The sequence below is a fragment of the Teleopsis dalmanni genome, chromosome 2, assembly GCF_002237135.1.
Source record: "Teleopsis dalmanni isolate 2A chromosome 2, ASM223713v2, whole genome shotgun sequence".
Taxonomy (NCBI): Eukaryota; Metazoa; Arthropoda; class Insecta; order Diptera; family Diopsidae; genus Teleopsis; species Teleopsis dalmanni.
The window spans coordinates 177,048,164-177,056,858 of record NC_051847.1 but is presented as its reverse complement, the minus strand read 5'-3'; positions in this window follow the sequence as shown (position 1 = coordinate 177,056,858).

Here is an 8,695-nt window from a genome sequence, read left to right as displayed (position 1 = left end):
GGTAACAAAGGAAATAGCGTTCGCTTGTACATAGCCTAGAAGGTCAGTATGTGACCAATGCCGAAAAAGGCAACGACTCTCCCATTAGGTAGAGGTAAACTAACTTGACAATTTCATGAATTTGGTTAAGTCATTTCTAGGATGATTGCTAAGTCAGATCTGTAAAGAAAGGGGGTCCTAAGATTTTTAATCTTTTTCTAGCTAAAGGTAGGCACTGATACATAAGATGAAGCACGGTTTTCAGAGCCATAATCGTGACAAAGTTTATTATAGGGAAGACCTAGTCATATAGCATGTCTTGCAATTATGCAGTGCCCATTAAGCACCGACCTTAAGTATCTTTTTTTGTAAATAAAATATGTAGTAAAGATAATTGTACCTCTGCTTATCTCATATGATATTTATCATTCCACACTCTACCTCTGCATGTACTTAGAAAGACAATTATAAGAATGTTAAACTAATTTATTTTTTGCATTTAACATTATATATTGCAAAATTAATTTGGTATAGCCAAAGGGAGACGGTAATAAGTTTTTCTTTATGCGTCATGAAGCTTCATGTCGCCTGTTTATCATTAAAAAATTAATTAATATGTGAGTATATTTTAAAGATTTTGAGAATAGTATGAAGTATACTTGATTATTCATTATTGACTGTACACTTCATAAAAACAAAATGAACTTAAAAACAATTTTCATTAGATTTATCTCTAACATTTGTGTCAAAAAATTTTAAGATAAAAGATTCAATTTCATAAACTACCTGTAGCGCTATTTGAATATTAAAAAAATAAATGATAAATTTAATTAAAACTCTTAATTGAAATGTGCATTTGCTCGACACAAACAAAGAGTAAGCGGAAATAGAGAGAACAATAAATGAATCTACGAAGTGAATTTATACAAAGATACAAACAATGCAGGCAAATCAATGTCAAAATTTTAACTTCACGGTAGCAAATAACTACAAAAGCCGGGTGCCATAAAAAAGTATATAAGCACCAACAATGTTGATGAAGTATTGTATATAAAATTACTAAATAATGACCACCTATATACTATTTAATTTGATTTATCATATTGCAACTCTATTTCTTTACATATAAGTATCTATATTGTTACAATAATTGTTTTGATATTGTTATTTCGGATTTAATTGAGTTTTACGTCAGTGGTTCATAAAAATAGTCCTCATGTTTTATATGGAAGTTAATAAAAAACATTCGGTTATTTGTAAAATAGCCTGCCTTAGAATAAAATTTAAAACATATATAAGAGCCGTAACTTTTTCTTACAGAGTAGCAAAAAAATACTCGCAATTTACGAAAAAAGCATGTGAAGCAAGAACAATGCTCTTAAAATCTTCAGAGTTAGGTTTTACTCGCAATAAAAATTGTACGTCTTAAGTTTCAGTGCAGCCAAATTCAAAAATCATGTGTGCTGCAAATGTGAATGTGTGCTGCAAATATGTTGCAAAATTCCAGTAATAACTAATAAGTTCAAATACATAAAAAAATAAATTAATTTAAATATATTAGATAGAAATCCTTATCATTTCCCTTGTAATATTTATTTAGTTTACTTTTATTTAAATTAATTAATTTTTAGTGTTGACTATTTTTATATTTCATATTATACACAACTTAACAAAAAACATATGTTATAAAAAATCATTTAACATATTTTAAAAGTGATGCCAACTTAATTTAACCTGACTTAATGCTGTTTTTTACCAACTCTGAAAGAAAAAATTGCGGCTAATATTGAGTGTTATTGGGTGCTATGAGTACACAAAGCCTAAAATTATACCTAAAGTTAGTTGAATGAATCGTTTTTGAAATGTTGTATATTTTTTTATTAAAGGCTTTTTTAGGACTTTAATATTGGTTATTATTAAATATGGGAGATTTCATTCCAAGTAACGTTTTTACTTCTTGGACTAAGACATTATTTACTTTATATAGACACATTTAAGATTTCATGGTATTAATTATTATTAAAAGAGTAGGCGTGAAAATTGGTCAACAGCCGGTACTGCGGCCAGAAGAGACCTATTGTACCAGTTTCACTATTGATTAAACAAAGCCCCTTAAAGCTTTATGAATAAAGTCTAGAACTAAATCTAGAGAAGAGTTCTTAATCTGTTCTGGTGACAGAAATTCTTTATGAAACAGGTTTTTTCTGTGCGTTATTAAAGCTGGACAGTCACAAAGAATGTGCATGGTCGTTTCCTCATCTTCGAGGCATAATCTGCATTCCGAGTTAGCAGATAATTGTAGTTTATGAAGGTGATATTTCAAACCATAATGACCTGTAATGAAACCCGTTATCAACCTTAAATTACATTTTGAGAATTTTAAGAATGTCTTTGTAGGAGTACGGTGTTATCAGTGCTTTGCTTTGTCTGAGTCCTGGAAGATTTCATGGTAAATAATTAATGTTTTTTTTAATTAAATTAGCTTGATTTGCTTTGTGGTAATGAAAAATAGTATTTGTTAAAAATAATTGTAGAAGAATAAGTAAATAGATTCAATAGATTTCTGCTTAATTAAATATCTTTAAGTATTATTGGTCAACTAATGCGTATGGTTTGAGTTACTCAAAGTGTTTTAATTGAAAATGCTTGCACACAATGAACTGAGGTTTCTGTCATTGTAAATAAATAAAGTATCTTATTATTTACATTTATTCATCCTATTCACTTGTAGCATTAATAATCAACAATAATGCTTTTATTACCTCATCTGAGTATCTTGAGTTATGTTACTATGCCTAATAACTTTTAATAATAGTGTGGTATTTGCAGTTTGAATTAACAAATATGTCATGTGGAAGATTGTGGAATATTTGTCGAGTAGCCCACAATAATTTGAAAATTATGACAATAATAGGACAGTAAAATCCATTAAAAGGCGTGAATGATTGCATATGTGCCTTCCAGTACGCCATAAGCCACAATGTGACAATTGTGTTTACACAAAAGCCACTTAAATTCAGTAAAATATGTAAACAGTTATAAATTATATAATATAAACAAAACAAACCGGCACACATTATACTATTTCATATTCCATATTCCATATTCCATACTACATTTCTATATTTGTATTTATACAGCATTTAAAAGTGAGTTAAATATAGTATGTGGGCTTGTATTAATTATTTAAACTTCATGGCACGCTGCTCCCGATAATAGCACAGAAATATCGCATTATGTGAGAAGAGATAGAAAATTATATTTCATGCCTCAGTGCTAATGTAATAATGCATACATAATCGTTGGTAATTTTATATCAGAATGGAGTGCACCGCGGAGAAAAAGAAGGAAATTTGTTATAAAATAAACCACAATAAGCAATCAAAATTGCAAGGTGGGTGAAGTGCTTTTGAAGTTCAAGTTCAAGTTGAAGTTTGTAATAAATTTTGAGATACAATATTTTCGAATGCGTTACTAATTCAAGATTATATTACTATATATGTTAGCGGTAGTTGAAAGAGAAACTGATAAAATTTGGAAAAAAGTAAACTTTGCTGTAATTATAATAAAATTAATAAATTATTAAGAATTAATTAATATTATTAAAGTATTATTGGTGTCAATGGTTCAACCTCATACTTTTATGGTTAGTAGTTCTAAAAACATGTTTATGAAATAAACATGATTCATTGATAAATAATCATTGAAAGGGGAGCATTTTGGGTATAAAAGTACTAAGCATTGCTTAATTTGTAATAATCGTATCATAATATTTATATATATATATATATATATATACATTGTATGATATAATATCTATGTAAAGTTTATGTTAGTTTATATTAATAAATAATTTATAAATAATATGTTTATAAAAGTGTAACTACAGTAAAATTCCCAAGACAAAAAATATCCGGATTTTGTTGTTTGTTAACTTCTCCTTAAGTAATAGACCTTTTTCAAAAATTTTTTGTTATGTTGGTACACCCTTTCTTGGCATATGGTACAAATTTGAGCGTCATCTGTTAATTAGTTTGTTTACAGCAGCTGTTGATGTGAGATTACCTCAAGTGCATTTAGCGATTTTTACTATGGAAAACTCTTGTTGTACGCGGCTTTTTCCTGTTCCCGAAACTCAAATTGCCCCTTCGTGGTAAGCGTTTTGAGTCGATTGAATCGGTAAAAGAGAAGTCACTGAATTAATTAAAACCATACCTTCACGGGCCTACGAAAAGTGTATGGAAGATTGAGTTAAGCGTTGGCATATGTATATCGCTTCAGAAGGAGCATATTTTAAAGGAGATAAAATAAAATTGGAATAAAATTTAAATTTGTGTGTTTTATTTACAAAATCCGAGTACTTTTTGAGCAGAAGATACTTTACTTTTACTACTGCTGTCAACTACTCCCATGTCATTCCACACCATTGGCATACTGTCGCTGCAATGATGTCACCCCTTTACATACATAATATAAATATCGTGAGATATATTTTTTATTATTAAAAAAGTAAGGAGAGCCTTTATCTTTCAAAAAGAATGTAGTTATTTTTCATTTCACATTTCAAGTCCCTTCAAATCCCTTTGATAGTATGCACTTATGCTACCATAGTTTCCAGGTACCCAAACATTGGTGAGGCGCCTTTTTAAGTATATGTCTGAGTTCCCACTCCTAGTTAGTCTTTATATCTTACGTTGCTAAGAAATGCTGTTTATTGACAATAAGTATGTCATCGAGTGCTTTATGATATGCGCCATTATAATATAAGCCGCTAACCTTTTCTTATCGAACCTGCTTCAATTCGCAACCATCATTTTCTTTATGTTACTAAACCAAATCACGAACTGAATTATTCTTGTTTTATATTACAAAAACATTGAACCGAGTATTGTCAAATGACGGAACTGAAGGTGTATAGTAACGAGGTTAAAAGTACTGGTTGTAATACATTAACTACGGTTTATGATTCAGTTTTACGAGGCGGGGCTTTTTTACAGTACTTAACAAATAAACGTGCTTAATCGAAAGTTTTTATTTCTATTTGCCATTTTTGCATCGACATAAGTAACTGTCATTTGAACAAATATTCTAGATATATATTACATATTAATATATCTATATATTAATTTTTAAAAAAATTATTCGGTTTTAAATTATATTTTTAATATGAACTGCGAGATAGAAGTGAAAATGGATTCACATTTGCTACGTTCGATTCACCAGTTATCTTCACTGGGCGATCTTAACTAGACAAAATACTAAATATAAGTATTGAACTATATCATAGCCAAAATGGCTACGTTATTAGACTCAATATTGTAATTTTCAGAGTGGATCACAATATTACCTATAATAATTATAAGTGTAGTTCCAATATAATTTCGAAAAGAAGATTTTACTAAAAATTTTAACCAATAAATAAATTTTGAGATTAAAAGTTAATAGTCTTCAAAATTTTTTTAAAAATAACTTCAAATGAGAAACTTCTTCCATAAAATTACTTTTATTTATTTCAAAATATGAGATAGTATTAATTATTATCACACATTATATTAATGGATATCATTTGAACGTGAGTTTATGTTGAGAGGACGCTGACACTACTTCCAACAGTTATACGCAAAGACATTTAGTGTCCATTGTAGTGTCCGCAGACTTGCTTGAGATAAGAAAGTTGCAATAAATATTGTGTCTCCAAAAAAATATTAGTAAGATCGGAGCAGGTCATTTTTATTATCTCTGCCAAGTTAATTCCAAGATATTGAATGCGTTTCGCCTCTACTCCTGGACATAAACATAGAAAGTAATTGATAGATTATATCTATTCTTCATCGTAGCAACTTTTGTACAATATTTCATTGTATAAACTTAGCTTATTCACAAAGAGTCTGTACAAAATTTTTACAATTCTGTCTACTCGAGTGATATATCTCATTTCACCTATTGATTTATGATTCTATGTTAAGAATTGAGTGATCTTCCACGGGTTCTACTGCCTTCGGATTACAGGTTAGTGCAGCATGTTCTACGTCATTTGTGCTTTTGTGTAACGTGTGTTTAATCCACTCATATTTGGTAGTTTATTCTTACCAAATATAGGTCATAAATTACAACCTACCTTACATTTTTTATGATAAATCCTCAAGTAGTTCGTTACAACGATGGTAAAAATTGAATATCCATATGAAATAATCTAATTGAAGGTTTTGATAATTAATAAAATAATAGTTAAATTGTTGAAACAAAATTCTAATGTTTTTAGGAAAAAGCTAATCTCTATTCTTTTAAAGAAAATAAAGATTGTTTTTTGTTTTTGGCCCAGCAAATCGTTTAGGCACACAATTCTTCTTCACGGTTTTCACTTGTATATTAAAGATTTGTCCAGAACTTAATTGCACTTTCGCTAATTGTGAAGCGTGAAAAACCGTGTTTTTCTTTTAGAAAAACAAAAAAAAAAATAAAAGTGCAGCCACGCAAAATGATAGCAATTACTGTTAAAGATATTCGCATAAAAACAAATGAAACAGAACTTGCAAGTTCACTGTTAGCAAACCGCAATTTTTAACATTTAAATTTGCAAAAACACGAAACAAAACACAAAATCACAATCTTAAAATTGTTATGGGAAACAATAAAGCAAGATTTTCACAAATATCTGTAATGTTCGTCTACCTACAATTTTTCGAAAAGAAAAAGTATTTGCAACTTCCATTGCAACTGCAATTGCAATTGCAATTGAAAAACAAAAAACTGTGGAAAACATAAATCAAGGAGCACCGCATGACGAATTCACCTTTTGACCCACTTCAACATTGAAGTAGACGTGCAAAATGCGAAGATGATTGTGATTTACTAATGATCATGTTAAATGCATTAAAAATTGTTTAGGTCAGGTTAGAGAGAAACCTCAGTCATTGGCGAGCCAAGCAAATCTAAGCGTTGACAGAAGATACAAAAAACCACTAAAATCAGTGAAGCAAATGCGCTGTGACAGAATTTGCAGTTGTGGTTGCGGTTTCGAGTTTACTGAATATAAAACGGAAAATCTAATAAATTGAGATAGCCTATAGCACTTGATTACTATGGAATATTCGTTTTTATATTTGTAGATTGAGATAAAAAAGCATTAATGCGAAAATAAGATAAAATAATTGTCTATAAACAAAGAAAACTTCATGAGACTTAAAAACAGTTACTAACATTTATTTTGTTTTTAGTATAGATTGTCAATAAAATTTAATAACGTGAATATCTACTATAACTATTTGAAATTCTTAAGATTATAACATTTTTTTTTATTAATATTTAGTACTTGGCTGACATTTAATGCATTTCAATAGAAACAAGTTATGCACTTAATGGCCATCAACCTTCAGTTGCAATGTCACATTTTTGCAATGCCATATAAACATTAAGAGAATGTTTATCCCATCTTTAACAACACAACAAATAAGCAATAATATATAATATTTTTTATACAAAATTCAATAATTGTATTACTTATGAACTATAGTTTAAGTAGCTGTCCAGGAAAGTAGTTTTAGTTTTTAAGTTATGATCATCATTTCATTCATTAATTTATTGAAACTACTAGAAGTAGCTCGGAGCGCCATCTATTTATAAGTTGTAGAAGTAAAACATTCACGTCCTTTTAATGTTTTGTATTCCATAGAAAATTGCATATGAATATATCAATTTATTTTTTAATTTCAATGTATTTGAAGTTGACATGGTTGTAGTTTAAATGCAATAGATATATATATAATTATGTTGAAGCTGTTTGAGCCAATGCACTTGAGCACTTTTACTCTTTCTTAACTCGATGTATTTTTAAAACCCCTATTTACGCCTTGACTGGTTTATTCTTTATCACTTCATCAAACTAAGCAATAATTGATCTCAGATCTGCATACCTCCCCGAGGAGCCTGTAACCATTCTGAGATTAGATAATGCGATGTTGGTAAGTCTTTCAGTTTTCGCAAATAATTTCAGGGCTCTATCCTTTATGTAGTCTTTGATTGGATCAATCTTGAGGTCCCTGAGGATGTCATTCGTCCTAATGTACCATGGTACTTTGAAAAGTCTTCTCAGAGCCTGACTTTGTGCAATTTCTAGCTGGTGGATAGTAGTGTTAGAAGCTTTGCTAAACGCTACACAACCTTATAGAGGTGACGGACGAATTATTTGATTATATATATCGAATTATAATTGTGTCAAGTAAGTCTCTACCTTTAGAAACTGTGATTTATAAGTGTGTTGGTTTATTTAAAATTAATTGTATAATGTCGACGGGAATCCACCAGAAATCATTAAAGAATTGTTGGGTTATCAAGAACTGTTATTTTACCAGGAAGTTCTATTGTCAGGAGTTCATCGTATATAACATTTCGCAGTGTAGGTCTCAAAACTGATTTTTATGGAACATATTCAATATCTTCATATTGTTTTCAGAGTCGACTAATAACAATAATTTTTAACCATTAATTTGTATCATTAAAGTGAAGTAAATAGTTTCCCATACCCAGAAAAAATGAAAAGCTACTCAAAAATACACAATTTTAGCACAACTTAAAACAAATATATTAGTATGCTAAACTAAGTTTAATTTAAAAAAAGAAAATTTTATTATTATTTCCAGTAAAAGTAAATACCAATAACTTTTACTTGCATTTCAATTTAAACGACTTTACCTTTCCTTTAGCAGGTAAATGACTT